The sequence below is a fragment of the Crocodylus porosus genome, unplaced genomic scaffold (genome assembly GCF_001723895.1).
Source record: "Crocodylus porosus isolate Cpor-Errol unplaced genomic scaffold, CroPor_comp1, whole genome shotgun sequence".
Classification (NCBI taxonomy): domain Eukaryota; kingdom Metazoa; phylum Chordata; order Crocodylia; family Crocodylidae; genus Crocodylus; species Crocodylus porosus.
Window position 1 is genome coordinate 89,740,550 of NW_017728886.1, and position 15,186 is coordinate 89,755,735.

The 15,186-nt window shown below is 42.2% G+C and overlaps 1 long non-coding RNA gene across 2 annotated transcripts in view; it reads right to left on the reverse strand.

The window, feature by feature from the left end:
* Positions 1 to 1,573: 1,573 nt before the first annotated feature.
* The window catches only part of LOC109312761, a 42,961-nt gene continuing 29,348 nt past the window's right edge, over positions 1,574 to 15,186 (reverse strand). The window contains exons 2-3 of one of the 2 annotated variants that reach the window (XR_002101898.1): positions 3,720 to 3,819; positions 1,574 to 1,852 (exon numbers count right to left, since the gene is read on the reverse strand). This is a non-coding gene — a long non-coding RNA (uncharacterized LOC109312761). Of the gene's footprint in view, positions 3,820 to 15,186 lie in introns of both variants that reach the window. The other variant, XR_002101897.1, reaches the window with a different exon arrangement.

Sequence of the window (15,186 nt, forward strand, 5' to 3'; positions counted from 1 at the left end):
GGTCCCTGAGAGCCTGACCGACAAGCCTCTTGAGCTTGTCAAAGTCGGCTTTTCTGAAGTCAAAGTTAGGCTGTGCCAGCAAGAAGAGGGGGGGATTGCCTGTGGTCCTCCCCTGCATCCCTTCCCCCTCTTCCCCCACCTTATCTGAATTTCCCTCTGGTGCAGGGAGGCAAGAATAGTCTCAGTGTCCCAGGCCAAAACTCTCTGTGAGGCACAGGCTTCTGGCTGGAGGCAGGGGGCAGAGCCAGGTGGGCCTTGCTTCTGCAGCCACTTGGGCCTGCCAGCAGCTTCCCCCAGGTCCTACTGCCCCTGTCTCCTGTCATCTCTGACAGGCAGCCAGGGGCAGATAAATATTAATTTTCTAAATTTTTTAGGGGCCCGCAGGCCAGATACTATGGTCTGGCAGGCTCACAGATCTGGCTCACAGGCTATATTTTGCCCACCCTTGGTCCACGGGGAAATACAGCTTCCCGTTCATCCGGATGCACCCTCTATCTTCTCACTTCTCTTATCAGGAAGGCTTTTCAGAGGGTAGAATGCAAGTCAGTCAAATTGTGTCATCTGTGAACAGGACACTCGGAGAAAAGAAAAGGTCCTGTAGCTAAATCTTCAGGTGGATTAACAACTAGCAGAGCAGTCAGGAAGCAGAGGAGAGTGTTAGAAGAGTTGTTGAAGCAGTAAAAGTAAAAACAGGAGAGCCCCAAAATATGTGGGCCATAGGAAATGAAACAGTCTAAAAGCTGTGAGTAATCAGCTGTGTCAAAAACAGCCTTAAGATTAAAGATGATGAGACCCGACAAGACCCTCTTGGCTTTGGATTTTGCCCAGGTGGAAGACTTTGGTGACCTTTAGCAAGAGCAGTTTCAGACAAATGGTAGGATCAGACTTAGGAAAATGGAGATCAAGTGAAGGAAACTCAGGGAGGTCCTGAAGTAAAAAATACATTAAGATGAATAACTAACTTATTAAGAAAGATTCCTTGAATTTGACTTGACAAGTCAGGGCAAATATTCTGAAAGGGAAAATCCTGTGTTTGGGAATAAAGATACCTGATGTAAGTTGTAAGAAAATGCGCATACCAAAGTGTAAATAGAACAGGAACTTTTAGTTGAGACTAATTTTGAATTACAAAAATAATCCTCTAATAATCACTTTTTTAAAATTAAAAAGAAGCATTCTATTCACCACAACTCAGACCATACAAATACTAGAGCTGAACTAGTTTGCCTTTGCCTTGGAAAAGAAGAAATAAGAATACTACTAATTTCTGATCAGCTGGTAGGTCTCAGTGACATGACAAGCCACACTTAGCAGCTTGTCCCTTCTCGCTGTAGTTCTGTAATATACACTCCTTGTTCTAGCAATCACTTGTAGTGAAATTCCAGAGAGAACAGCTAATAGAGTCACAGCAGTCTACCTGTATTATAACAGGAGGGGACAGTGATTACCAGAAGAGACATTAAACAACTCAAGATTAAGTGATGCTGTAGCTTTTCAAGTCTTGGAAAGACCTCAGTGGATCTTGGCATTCTTGGCTTCAAAATTACCCACTGCCAACAAAATTGTTGTATGGTCTGTACAGAGGAATGAACCACTTGCTTATGAAAAAAAAAAACCCCTATACAACTTGCACAGTGCTAGTTGTTATCAGTATTGCAATCTATTGATATCCAGTATGGTAACAGTATCAACACAACCTTAGTTGAACCATCATGTAATACATCAGGATAGAGTAAACAGTGATAAGTAACACAGTGGATAGCATCAGGTGGTGTGTTTTCTGTCTATACTTTGGAGTATTGGAAAGTGGCATTTCTCTTTCTGTCAGCATTTTTCCCTTCCTCTGCAGAATCTGTTGATGAGAAAGTTGTAATTATCATTTGTGCACAACATGCAAGATAAATGTATTTTTGTTTACTGGCGTAGTTATACTCAGAATGCAGTCTTTCAAATCTATAAATGAACACTTCTGCCTATCCTTATACATATGCAAGCTAGATCACAAAACTACTTCTTAAAACTTCTGTTTCTACTCTTCAAAATAGCATCTTTCTGGAAAATTTAGGGCAGCTTCTGTGCTGACTTCCATTTATATCTGCAGCGAATCTAGCCTCTAGCCAGGAGCATGTCTCAAATAAACAAGAGAGTATTGCAGACACAAATTCCTGAAATATTTGTGGAAAACAGAAAAACAAGATTTTTAAGATGACTTTTTGAAATAGAATGTTCTGAACATCACCTCTTAAGGTCAAATACAAATGTTATTACTATGTAGTGGTACACTCTACTTCATTCTGATACTCAAGAGTCATACTGCTATGTTCACCTTAAATCACCAACAACAGCAAAATACTCATGCAGCTTAATTTCCATCAGTGGGATACATTCATCCACAATGCTTTTCCAATTACATCACTGTAAATTTGATCCAGATGCACTGCAAGGTCAGCATACAGTTTGGGTAGGGGGTAGGGAAGTAAAGACAGAAAATTGTTCCAGAAACACATCTTTCACTAATATTTAAAAGACCTGTCAGCAACAGAAATGATCGTTGTATTTTCTTAATTTCTCTTGGCAATCAGCGAGTTTAACTGATATAAACAGAGCTAAAGACAGAAAGGAAAGGTCTCTCATGGGAAGATTTGGTATGGTAAGGTAATGAGAATTTGGTATGGCAATAAATCAGAATAGGGAAGGCAATAAGTCAGAATTTGTCTTCTGAAATGTTGTTCAAAGGTAGATGTGGCAATAAAGACAGCACCATGGAAATCAGAACCAGAAGAGAGAACTGTATAGCCATAAGAAAAGAACTTGGTGTGGGTTTTCTTTTAAATTTTTTATAGAAATAAGTATACTATACTACAACATATATTCCTGTTACATCTTACAGTATTTTGACAAAGGGCCACTTCTTGCTAATGCACCTAGCAAGCATAGGCAAGGCATCTATGTATGCTTATTACTGTGAGTATAGCAGTGATTAGCCTCTAATTGTGGTGCCTATGAAAGATATCGAGCCAAATTCTGGTCCCTCTGGGGCTGATTCCTGCCAAAACAAAGCATTGAAAGACAATTTAGTCAATTGTCTAAATAGTACAGGAAAATCCCTGTGTGGTGCAGGGCTAATGGACATGTCTTTGTGACTTTCTCTGAATTTCCTCTTGGCATAGTAGAGTTTCTTAGAGAAGTGACCCTAGCCAAAGAGCTGCTGTACACCAGCAATCTCTGATTTCCCCAGTGGTATAGGGGACCCTGCAAACAGTTGCAAATTAGAGCAGGGCTGATCCAGTAGTAGATGTCCCTCAGATCCTGAGCCAAATGAAGTCATCCAAACCATTAGAGTTGGGCCCTATTAATTTTATGTCACTGATTTTAGAAGTTAGAGTGAGTTCATTGGAATTACTCAGTCATGAGCACTATTCATGGTAGTAAGCACTTGCACTGTGGCAGACTGTTTCCTAATGGAAAAACAAAGATTGAGTCATGTACACTGAAACATTCCATGGGAAGATGTCAATTCCTATGAAATTTGAAGAGCACATAGGCCTGTGTCATGCATTAATGGGGGACCTAGGTCATGGGCCATAGGTTATAGACAACTTCCAGGCTCTTGGGTCATATAACCAGCCCTCCTGGCAGCTTGAGTCAGAAGACTGGAAATCCAAGTCCACAGGCTCATGATCAGACAGATTCCCAAGTTTTTCAGGATCCCATTTTACAGGCAACACAGCAGGTAGATAATTCCAGCCTGGTTTGTTGGCTCCCTGTGAGTGGTCTTGCTCAGTGGTTAGGGCCATGACTGAGACCAGTGGGTCCAGGCTGGGGAACAAAAGCCAAGAGACAGAAATCAGGAATAAGGAAGTAAGGCACTTGGGAGTGTGAGAGTTGAGTAGTTTATGATGATCAGTCACCAGAGGCATGCTATCCAAACAGGTGGTGGGTAGGGGTAAATGACCGAACGTATTACTGCTAGCTCAACAGGCTGACTGGAGCTTACTGCTAGTATCCTGACACTATGAAATCCCAGAAGGTCAAGGAGCCCAGGTTTTTTTCAGCGGTTGCTTTATGCTTTTTTGTTTCCTATCAACCCATTAGGCAGAAGATAATATGTACTATAGTGGTTACAGATTTAAAGCTAAGTGTCACTGCAAACTGCCTAAATGCATGGACCTTCACAAATTTAACATGTTACTATTACCCCTTAGGGATCACCATCCATTCATCTACTCTAATAGTGTCCCTTGCTCCAATGAAAAATTCACCTGATTAGGTGGTGTTGTCATTGACCTTTTTATCTGTGCTATGGACACTTCACAGGCACTTACAACCCTCTTTAAACCATATAATCCACTACAGTCCTTGTATCTTTTCCCATGTCCTTGACTTGTGTTGATTACCACGACATGTGAAGTTCCATGGTTGTTTTTGCTGGCCTCTGAACCCTGCCTACCTTTTTGCCTCCAATCCTGCACAGCATTCTGCATCATGTCTCCAGGGTCAGAGCCCCATCTCTAAGCTTCATTCTGGATGGCATGACCAACTTCCCTTGGTAAATTCTAATTTCGATGTCAAGAGTTAATTCTAGCTCTGCCTGTAATCTCTCTCAGAATTGTTTTGTTCCCATTTTTAGTCACTAATAGGATCTGGTTTTCTATTAGCAACTTTGTTAATCCCTCAAAATTGTCAGATCGGCCCTTCATCCTTAGACGTATCATGAACTCCTTCATGGTTTCACCTTCTTTTTGTAGTCCCTGTTTAAAAACATCTCCCTCTTGTATTTTATTTTTACATGAAGAATGGTACTCAAATTTCTCTCTTTTCAGAGCTAGCCTTCTTTGCCTGAGTGAACTGAAAACTGTTAAACACATCAAGTACTTTCAAGCTAGCTGTTCTCAGAAATAAGGCCACATTCTGTCTGTCTTCATTTTCTGTTTTCACCCATTGGTTGCAAATACAAAGCAAAGTGCTGTTTAAATCTTCTCTTCAGTTGTTCTCCAAGTTTCCAGAGAGTTTCAGCTCTTCCACTGAGGCTGTTTTCTTGCTTCCTTTTTACTCCTAGTCCCAAGTGGTATTCAGTGATCATTAAGTGCTTAAAATTTTTGCGAAAGTTCTGCTTTGCTCAATGTCTGGTTCCAACTGACTATGCATAACAACACCAAGAGCTTTGCAGTGCCTGCCCAGACTGCTCTGTCTGGGGAACTCATTTTTTAAATGAGTGGGAAAATTGGGAGAAAGGGAAGCAAATAGTCTGTGACATGGGGTACAGGGGAGTATGGCATAATGTCAGAGAGCTATGAGGGACAGTCAGAAGACATAGCAGAGGAAAAGATGTGGTGCACACAGCCCTTTGGCATGAGACAGGGACAGGAGGGAGACAGGTGTGGGATGCCCCTGACCTCTTATGGGTGGGGGGTGGGGAATGTAGGAGTGTGTACTGTATGCAATGAGTTTAGCCTAAAGATCTATGAAGCATGTGATCCTTTGGTATGCATTATTGATGGCAGCTAATTTCTTAGTGGACTGGTGTCCATTTCACAATTAGTACTCTTGGAAATTGAGGGAAAAGCCCAAGGATTTCCTGGCCATAGATTCTGCTCTCTTGTCTCACTGCCAGAGGTGCTGCTTTAAAGAACAGGGCTAAAGTATGTGCATGACCCAGGAAAGGAAACTTGCACTGCTACAGTGCCTGCTTTTCCTAGTCAGATGCTAAACAGAGGGTCACATTCTCTTCTATGGGGCTGTCCGGTTTCTAAGTGGCCAGGGATCACACACTGCATGGGCCACACCAGTGCGGGCCTCACAATGCAAGGGGTTGCACTAATGCAAGCCACAGGCCACAAGCTGCACTCCCCCAGCTGCACCATGTGGGCAGGAGCTCCCCCCCACATACACACCACTGCATTGGACATGAGTAGCCACTGCTCTGTGCACACGGGCAGCACTTTCCTCCCCTGCACCATAAGCAGCTCCCCTTCCTGCAAAATGCTGTATCCTGTGTGTGGACAGCCTCTCTTGTCACCGTTGCATGGTGGATAGGGGCAGCTATTGCACCATACACATTGGTAGCACCCCTAACTCCATACCACGTGCACATGTGGCCCTACCTCAGTTCCCCTGGTGCTGTGGGCTGTGTCACCCTGCTGCCAAGGCAAGAGCAGGAAGCGAAAGCTGAGGGAGCAAGGAGCCTACAGACCCTGGCTGCAACAGCAGTCAGAGAGATAAGCAGGGTGGTGATTGGGTAGGAGCCTGGGGAGCAACATACTAATTTCTGGACGACTTACGCCCTGCAGGTCACCAGGTGGAAAGCTGTTCTTCTGTATTGCTGTGACAATCACATCTGTAGCACTATCAATGGTTAGCTGGGTGCCCTACTGAATCCCACTACTGCATAGGTGCATGTGAGGGGTACAGCTAGGGCATGGCTGAATCACTCTGAGCTCTAGCACAGCATTTCCCAAATGAAGGGCTATGACCCCAAGTGGGGGGTCTGTCTGTTGTGAGTGGGTTTGCAGGCTCCATAGAGGCCCTATTTTCCCCCATCCACAATTATCTAAATGTTTTGATTAACTGGGAATCGGGATTTCCCATGCCTCCGGTACTAATTGTCCCTGTTCCTATTCCTACACCTGAGTGTAATGAATAGGGTTAAGTGTTCCAATTTAGCTTTCACATACTGCAGAATAGGAGCAGACAACTTTTTCTGTACTAAGCACAGGAGAGAATCTGACCTTAATCTCCAAGGAAGTCCATTAAATCCAATTTGCAAGTATAGAAACCATAAAGAAAATAAGAATAGCTACAGCTGCTCCAACAGTAACAGCATCCTGGGAAGCCATTTGAACTGTTCGAAAGACATGATAGGAGGGAGAACGCAAAGAATATGCAAAGAATTCTTTTAAATGTAGTGAGAAGTGATGTTGCTGTGTACAAACCACACAGTCAATACAGTGCTGTAAACAGCTCCTGCTAGGGATGGTGTGTCTGCCCAGAAGGGAGAAGTCACAATCAGTTAAATAGCCACCCAAGAAAGAAAGATAATTGAATCCTGTTTCCAATATAATATATGAACATACAGATACAGAGCTGCAAGACATAACAAACTTGACATGTGACAGCTTTTGATATTTCACAGGTTTGATCTCTGTTTTGTAGTAAGGAGTGTATCTATACATTTCCTATGACATGATTAAAGAGAATTAACAAGGCAGGTTATTACAAGCATTCTGTAATTGCAAACTAAGACTATTTTGAAAAACAAAGCAACTTGATGACTTGGAAATACATTCTTAATCATAGTCCAAATTGTCTCTAGTAGTTTAATAAAATTATATTGTCACTGCTTCAAAATAAGATATATGAATATTCATCCAATATTGTAATCCCTTGATATTTCTCCATATCACTTATTCATTTGTGAAAACACTCATCATTTCATTATGGTTCAAAATCTTTGGGGAAAGGTATATTTTTGGATGGGTTGAAGCTTGCGCTTTTTATTGTGGAACTTTTCACCTGGTGGCCATTGTCCCACTGAAAGCATGCAAAACATCTGTGTTTCTTTTGTGAATTAATATCACCTGGAAGGGATTTTGAATTCTGAGTCTCTAGAATGGAAATCTGACAAATGATATGGGTTTGATTTAAAAATAGAACTTTTTTGGAATGAATCTCATGTAACTTTACTCAGAAATGGTTCTGGTTTTTACCTTACACTGAAATTTCACGCTCATTTTGTAGAAGTTAATCACTGCCAAAAAAATAAAACTAATTTTTTTAATTTGCTAATTTAGCATTAAAGTTTTCACATGCATCTATTTTATTATCATCAGCTTTGTATTTTCTAGGAAGGGGAAATAGAGAATTAAATGTTACTTTTCAAAATCTGCATTGACTGGCAGCAGAAATATTTCTGATCTATGCACTTTTTAGTCCTTTACCAGTTCTTTATTGGCTAAGTTTGTCTTGGTGTCCAGTACAGCTCTGGTTACTCCCACAAGGTTAACAAAACCATTTCAACACTTCTTTTTATCCTCTATTAACTCACTATGCAATTGAATCAAAAGGTTGAGGGGTTTTATTAAATATTAAAGCTTTCTTTTAAAATTCTATGGTTAAATGTTTCGAACGTGAGAGTCCAAATCTATATCTCTAAATCCATTATTTAGGAATGTATCTAGGAATGGTTTCTTGCTGCATGCACCTAAGTTTGAAGATGTTGATCTATGCTGTGAGTCTGAGATTTTGGTTGCTAAGTTTTTTCCCAGTGAAAACCATTTGTGTGTAAGATATAAACATCTTATAATTTAACACAGACAAGGTCACATGATACTGAGAATGTCAGTACTGTCAGATAAATTGTCACGTTTTTCGTGTGTGTACATATGTGCCTGTGTTTGTGGGTTGGATTATTATTCTCATCACTGCCAGGAAGGCAAGAGGAAGAGAAAGTAAGAGCTAGGATAGGAAAAAAATCAAAGTAGCCACTTCTTATGCTTTGGAATCCTTCCCTATAAGAGCACCTTGCCTCTCTAACTTGAAATACCTCTCCCTGTCACACAAGTAGCTTTTAATGGGTTACTTATTTAGGCAGGTTGAAATTCAGCCCACTGCAAAGGCTCCTACAAGATCCTAACCACAACTTAGTTAAAAGGCAGACATGTAGGTGGCACAAAGGGTCTTAGATAAACCCCATAAGCTGGAATTAATTTCACCCATCCTGATCCCCAATGTTGCAGGCAGTTAATTATCCACTGAAGTAACCTAATAAATAAATGGTTAATGTCTCTATCGTTCCCAGATAAGACTGCAGCCAGATATACCATCTGCATGTATGTAATTTATAGTTCCTTTTAACACAAATTTCCCTCATTCTCCAAGGGAAAGTAACAAAATTACTGTGCTGGATTTAGGAAGGTATCTAATCTGAAGTCTTTCAGCGCCATCTGGTGTGCACATCTACAGCTCATTAAATTCCTATGTAAAATCCTAACGGTCAAGACACCAAAAGAAATTTTTGTCCTTTTATTCCCGGAAAAAAACACTGTGGGTGCATCCCAACGAGAGCACATGTGGAGGGGCACACATTTGCCACAGGGCAAAAAGCAGTGTCCCCGAGCATGCCCCTGCATGCATACTCAAGCGCGTGGCAAAGTGCCCTGAGTAGGGGAGGGGAGATTGGGGCCAGCACCTGTGCTAGCCCCAGCAGCCTTACCTGGAGTCCTGGGAGCCTCCTGGGCAGCAGCAGCACTGAGCCAGCCGCTCAGAGCCAGGCTGGCAGCCAGAGCATGCACCATACTGCTTCTTTTGAGGCAGGTTTTTGGTTTGGTTCAGTTTGGTTTGGTTTGGTTTGGTTTTTTTGATGCTGTAATCTCCCCGTGTCAAATTTTGGTGCCGCACTGCAAATTAGCAGTGTGACGAACTGGTGCACATGCATTGCGCATTTTGCAGTGCCTCAGCACATGCACGCTTGTCTAAATGCACCCTGTGTGTTCAAAGTTTTGTTTGAATGACAGTGCAGATGCATTCTCTTCATTATAGGCATCGTTCAGAAATATGAATGAAAAACAGATTATGTTATATTGATAGTGCCCCAGACCTTGTTTCTTGGGCAAATTCTGAGTAAATGGTGTGGGTGAGGGTGAGACGCAAGATCCTCTGTCCCCAGGAGCTACTGTAATCTCTGAAATTATTGCTTTCTACTGGCACTAGGAATTAGGTAAATTAAATCATAGATCTTTAAGACAATAACAAAGAAGGTGCTTCTAAGAATTAGGGCATTAGCTGGGGGCCGAATCTGGCCCACAAACCATATGTTGTTGACCCTTGACTTACGGTATTACTGGTGGAATCAAAGAGAGAGCCTGTTCCTTCTGTCTCTGATGTTATTACCACTGACTTCAGTGGGAACGGGATTAAGCCCACAATTAGACAGATCTCTGCAGGCTACTGAAAACAGAAGGTCACTGCCAACCTGGCACAAACTCTCATCTGATATAGTAGTCATTGTTCTGAAGTAAATGGTGGCAGAGCTGTGTGAGAGCTATATGAACTATGTGAGAGAATGAGAGAAGAATGGATTTCCCTGGAATCCCCAAAATTCAGGTTATTCCTGCTAGATGGAGAAACAAATGATGAAGTCAAATATTGCAGTCCTGTTTGTTCACAAAGCATGGCCAAAGTCCCTCTCCCCTGTGCACCAGAGGAATCAAACAAAGGGAGACAGTTTCTTTACTGACCATCCCAAACCCTTCTTCAAGGGCAAAGATACTGCCCAACTTTAAGAAAGGGAAGGAAGAGCATCTGGGGAACTACAGACCAGTCAGCCTCACCTCAGTCCCTGGAAAAATCATGAAGTAGGTCCTCGAAACACTTTGAGGAGAACAAGGTGATTAGGAACAGTCAGCCTGGGTTCACTAAGGGGAAGTCATACCTGACCAACCTGATTGCCTCTATGATGGCTGGCTCTGTGGGTTCAGGTAAAACAGTGGATGTGATATACCTTGACTTTAGCAAGGTTTTTGATACAGTCTCCCACAGCATTCTCTCCAGCAAGCTAAAGGAAGTATGGGTTGGATGAATGGACTATAAGGTGGATACAAAACTGGCTGGACCATCAGGCGCAAAGGGTAGTAATCAATGGCTCAATATCTAGTTGAAAGCCAAGATCAAGGGCCCCAGGGTTTGGTCCTGGGGTCGGTTTCATTGGTGACACATAGCGGGTGTACATGGGTGCATGTACACCCCTGAGATTGGCCATGCACCCCCTGGAAGTGCCAGCCATGAAACCACAAGTGCTGGTGGAAATGCACTTCCGGTTTCCCTGCTGGTGGTTCTGGGCTTGGCGATAGGCTGCTAGATGACTCTTTCCACCCCCACCCCCCATCGGCGATCTGGTGCCCCCCCAGATTTGGGAGGCACAAGTTGCCCATCATCAGTTTTGCTCAATATCTTTGTTAGTGACCTGGAAGATGGCTTTACAGGTGACACCAAGGTGGGGGAAGTAGTAGATATACTAGGGGGTAGGGCTAGGATTCAGAGAGACCTAGACAGATTGGAGGATTGGACCAAAATAAATCTAATGATGTTCAGTAAGGACATGTGCAGGCTCCTACACTTAGGACGGAACAAGTCCCCAGCCTGTATTAGTCCCATGCACTAATATAGGCTGGGGATTGACTGGCTAAGCAGAAGCTCTGCAGAAAAGGACCTGGGGGTTTCAGTGGACAATAAGCTGAATATAAGCCAACAGTGTGTCCTTGTTGCTAAGAAGGCTAGCAACATACTGAGCTGTATTAGTAAGAGCATTGCCAGCAGATCAAGGCAAGTTATTATTCCCCTTTATTTGGCACTGGTGAGGCCACATCTGGATTACTGTGTCCAGTTTTTGGCCCCCCACTACAGAAAGAATGTGGACAAATTGGAGAGAGTCCAATGGAAGGCAGTGAAAATGATGAGGGCACTGAGGCACATGACTTCTGAGGAGAGGCTAAGGGAACTGGGCTTATTTAGTCCGGAGAAAAGAAGACTGAGAGGAGACTTAATAGCAGCCTTTTAACTACCTGAAGTGGGGTTCAAAAGAGGATAGAGCTAGACTGTTCTCAGTGGTGGCAGATGACAGAACAAGGAGTGATGGTCTCAAGTTGCTGCAAGGGAAGTGTAGGTTAGATATTAGGAGAAACTTTCTCACCGGGAGGGTAGTAAAGCACTGGAATGAGTTACCTAGTGATTCTGTGGAAGCTCCATCCTTGGAGATTTTTAAGACCTGGCTAGACAAAGCCTTGGCCAGGATGATGTAATTGGGGGTGTTCCTGCTTTGAGCAGGGGATTGGACTAAATGACCTCCTGAGGTCCTTTCCAACCCTACTTTTCTATGATTCTATGAATGAGTACTTAGCCAAAAAACCTCTCTCGCGTAGCTTTTTTCTCAGGGTTGTGCTACCAGTGCCACTCTGCTGTCTCTAGTGCCTACTTGTCTCCTTCTCTCTCAGCCTTTCTCATTTTGATACTAGTTCTCTTCCAGTCCCCATCTACACTGCCTCTGAACCCAGGAGGAAGTACTGGCTGGGATCTGGCCTCCCTCGCCACTTGCTTCTGCTCAGTGCATGCCAAAGACCAGAAAAGATATGAAACAAGTCAGAAGAAGCCCAGAGGATATTCCCAGAGTTTCTCAGGGCTGTCTCTCACCTGTGCTTTTTGGCATGTTCTCAAAACTGCAATAAAAAGTCTATACTATGTATGTACTGGGCTTTGATATGCACTGATGGAGAGCAAGAGGGAAGAGAGTGGTTCTCAGCAGTGTTTTAGGTTCATCATGGTGGTAGTGAAGACAGACTCACAACAACCCAACAAACATAGTTCAATCAGTCAGTAGGATTTAACCCAACCCATAATGATAAAGTGGACTCTTTCTCATCTTGTGCAGCATGGAAAATGCGGGATTACAAAATTAAACATGTGTCCGCCTACAGATTAATCTCATAGATATTTCAAAATAGCATTGTTCTGAGAACCACAACATAAGAAAAGACTTCTGGTTCCCCTCTGCAGATAAAAAGAAGACATATGCGATTCTCCTTCTCTACTGCAATTCATTCTTCAGTCATTTCCCCACTATTAATGCAGCACTTGTCTTTGTCCAATATAGCCACCTGATCCCCAACATAGTACAGGAGGTAATTTCACATCCCAGACAATTCTTTTCCACTCAGCAAGTAAGTATATTGTACACACACTGTTCACTGATGTTTTCACAGAAGGAATCTTCTCTCATTTTAGTAGTAATGGGCCCAAACAACATTCCAGATCCAAACACTGTTTGTTTTTCTCTTTCTGACCTTTTCAGTAACTGCACTGTTACTGCAAATCTCTGGGATCTCCCATTTCTAAAATGAAAATGAAAGACCTAAATAAGACCCCATGCTAACACACTAAGGCCCAGGCATGCCCTTCTGTATCTTAAATAACTGGAAGCTATCAGACACAGGAACAGATTCAGAAGGATACAGCAGCACAGGTCAGAGAGAAAGAGTGGCAATAATAAGGGAAAAGGATGATCTGTGGTCCTCACGACTATAGCTGCTATACAAACTGAGACCTGAGTCCCTCCTCCAAAATCATTAGATGATACTCCAGCACTTCTGAAGAAACTCGGATTTTTGTACAATAGTCACTGCCCTGAACACAGGTTGCCCCAGAGACAGCTGCAGAAAGTACTGTGTGTCATGGAAGCAAAAATACCTCCCCAAACTCCCCTGGCACACAGGGGGATCCTACCAGTGCAGCAGGGTATTTTATTGCTATGTCTTTGCATATAAAATGATGAAAGCTTTCATTACTCAGTCATTTACTGAAATGAGTTTGACATTCTTGACAGTCATTTAGAGCACTCTGGTTGTATTTAGAGTTCTATAATCAAAAGCTATAGTGCAAAACTTCTCCTTTAATAATTATCTCTTGCAGGTGAACTAAGATGAAGGAACAATGACACTTTTCCTTACTGAAAAGGACTAGAAGGGCTGAGCTGAACAAGTCCCCAGCATATGTAGCTTGCTGCTGCCTCTGCTTTCAGTGGAAGCTTTGTCTCATTGACAGTTGCTGTCACTGGCATCAATAATTTAAAGCCACAGACACTGTCAAGCTGTAAATAATTTAAAAATATATAATCCATGTCCGTCCTTATTACTGGAGCTCAGCTGGGAACCAAACTTTTGTATACGTATATATTTATACCAAGGGAACTTTTATGATAGCCAACCAACAGCAATACCTTGAAAACAGTTCTTAAAAATAATAATAATAATAATAATAAGATAACATTTTTCACATTATGTTTTGTCGAGCAGAGGCCATGGTGTGGTGCTGAATTTTTTTTTCTAGCAGCCAACAATGGTGATTGTTCACTGCTAGGGAAATACAGCACATCTGAACAGCAGGCTCCAAAATTCTGTCTGTAGGAATATTCCATAGAAGAATAGGGGCATCATTAAGCTATAGAAAAGCCTTAAATAAATAATAATTCGACAAAAACCAAACAGGGATATCTTGCTGCTTGCAGGAATGTAATACAAAAATATATCGAGTCAAAATGTGATGGAAATATGTTGCATCTAACAAACCTTACTCCTAGCGGCATTAAAAAAAAACAACAACAAAAACCACCTCGTTGTAAAGTTTCAGGTGACTTGAAACACCTTTAAGAGATTCCCCCCCCCCACACACACACACACACATAGTGAGAAATTATGTCTGTCACAAACAAATCTTGTAAAGTTTTCCTTACAGGACACTTTTCTGACAAGGACACTTGCCAATAAGCCTCAGGTTTTTCAACTGACACAAGGCATTGGTAAAGCAGGTCCTAATTGGTCACTGGAGCCTCTGCTCCATGGGGCCAGTTTAATTTTCCCAACTGACAGGGGCTTTTGAATCACAAAAACTTCAGCAGATGTTGTGTTGTATTGTATTGTGTTGTGTTGTGGCAGGACTGGGTTGTGGGGGAGTCATTCTTTTGTAAGAAGACACCACAGGCATCTGATTCTTCAATTTTTGCTCAGGCAAGTTGTCCTACTGACAGCAATGGGACTACTTGGATGAGTATTCCTTTGCTGCATAAATAAAGGCTGCTAAACCAGATCCCTGCTCTGCTGCTTTTTTATGCCAAAAAGTCTGAAATGGTCTTGTTGTGTATCTTGTTGGTTTTTAAAGAAGAAGAAAAAAAGATGTGATCTTTTTCTCTCCTAACCATTGATGCTTCTGCTTAATACAATGTCCTGGGGGTGGGGGGTGAAAGGGGAGTAGTCTTTGGCAAAAGGTCTTTCTTACTTTTTTTTCCCAACGGCTACAATAAGTTTCATAGCCCAAGAAAGAGCCAGTGGCTAGTTAAAAGCAAGGAAACTAAAATATCTGCAAGTACAGGAAAAAAATCTATAGCTTTAGGCAGAGGACTAGACTCGAAGATCTTCCAAGGTCACTTCCAGCCCTAATGTCTATGAAATCTATGAAGCTGCAGAGAAGGAACACAAAAAATATCTAAGAATCCCAGTGATTTCAGTCTTTATTTTCTACAGAATTTTTTCCAGGCTATTTTTTATTACAGTCACACTCATAAAGCCTTGCTTTTGATATCAGCAACATTCTAAATCTAAATGCAGATGGCTCTATACCAGGGGCAGGCAATTATTTTGGGCA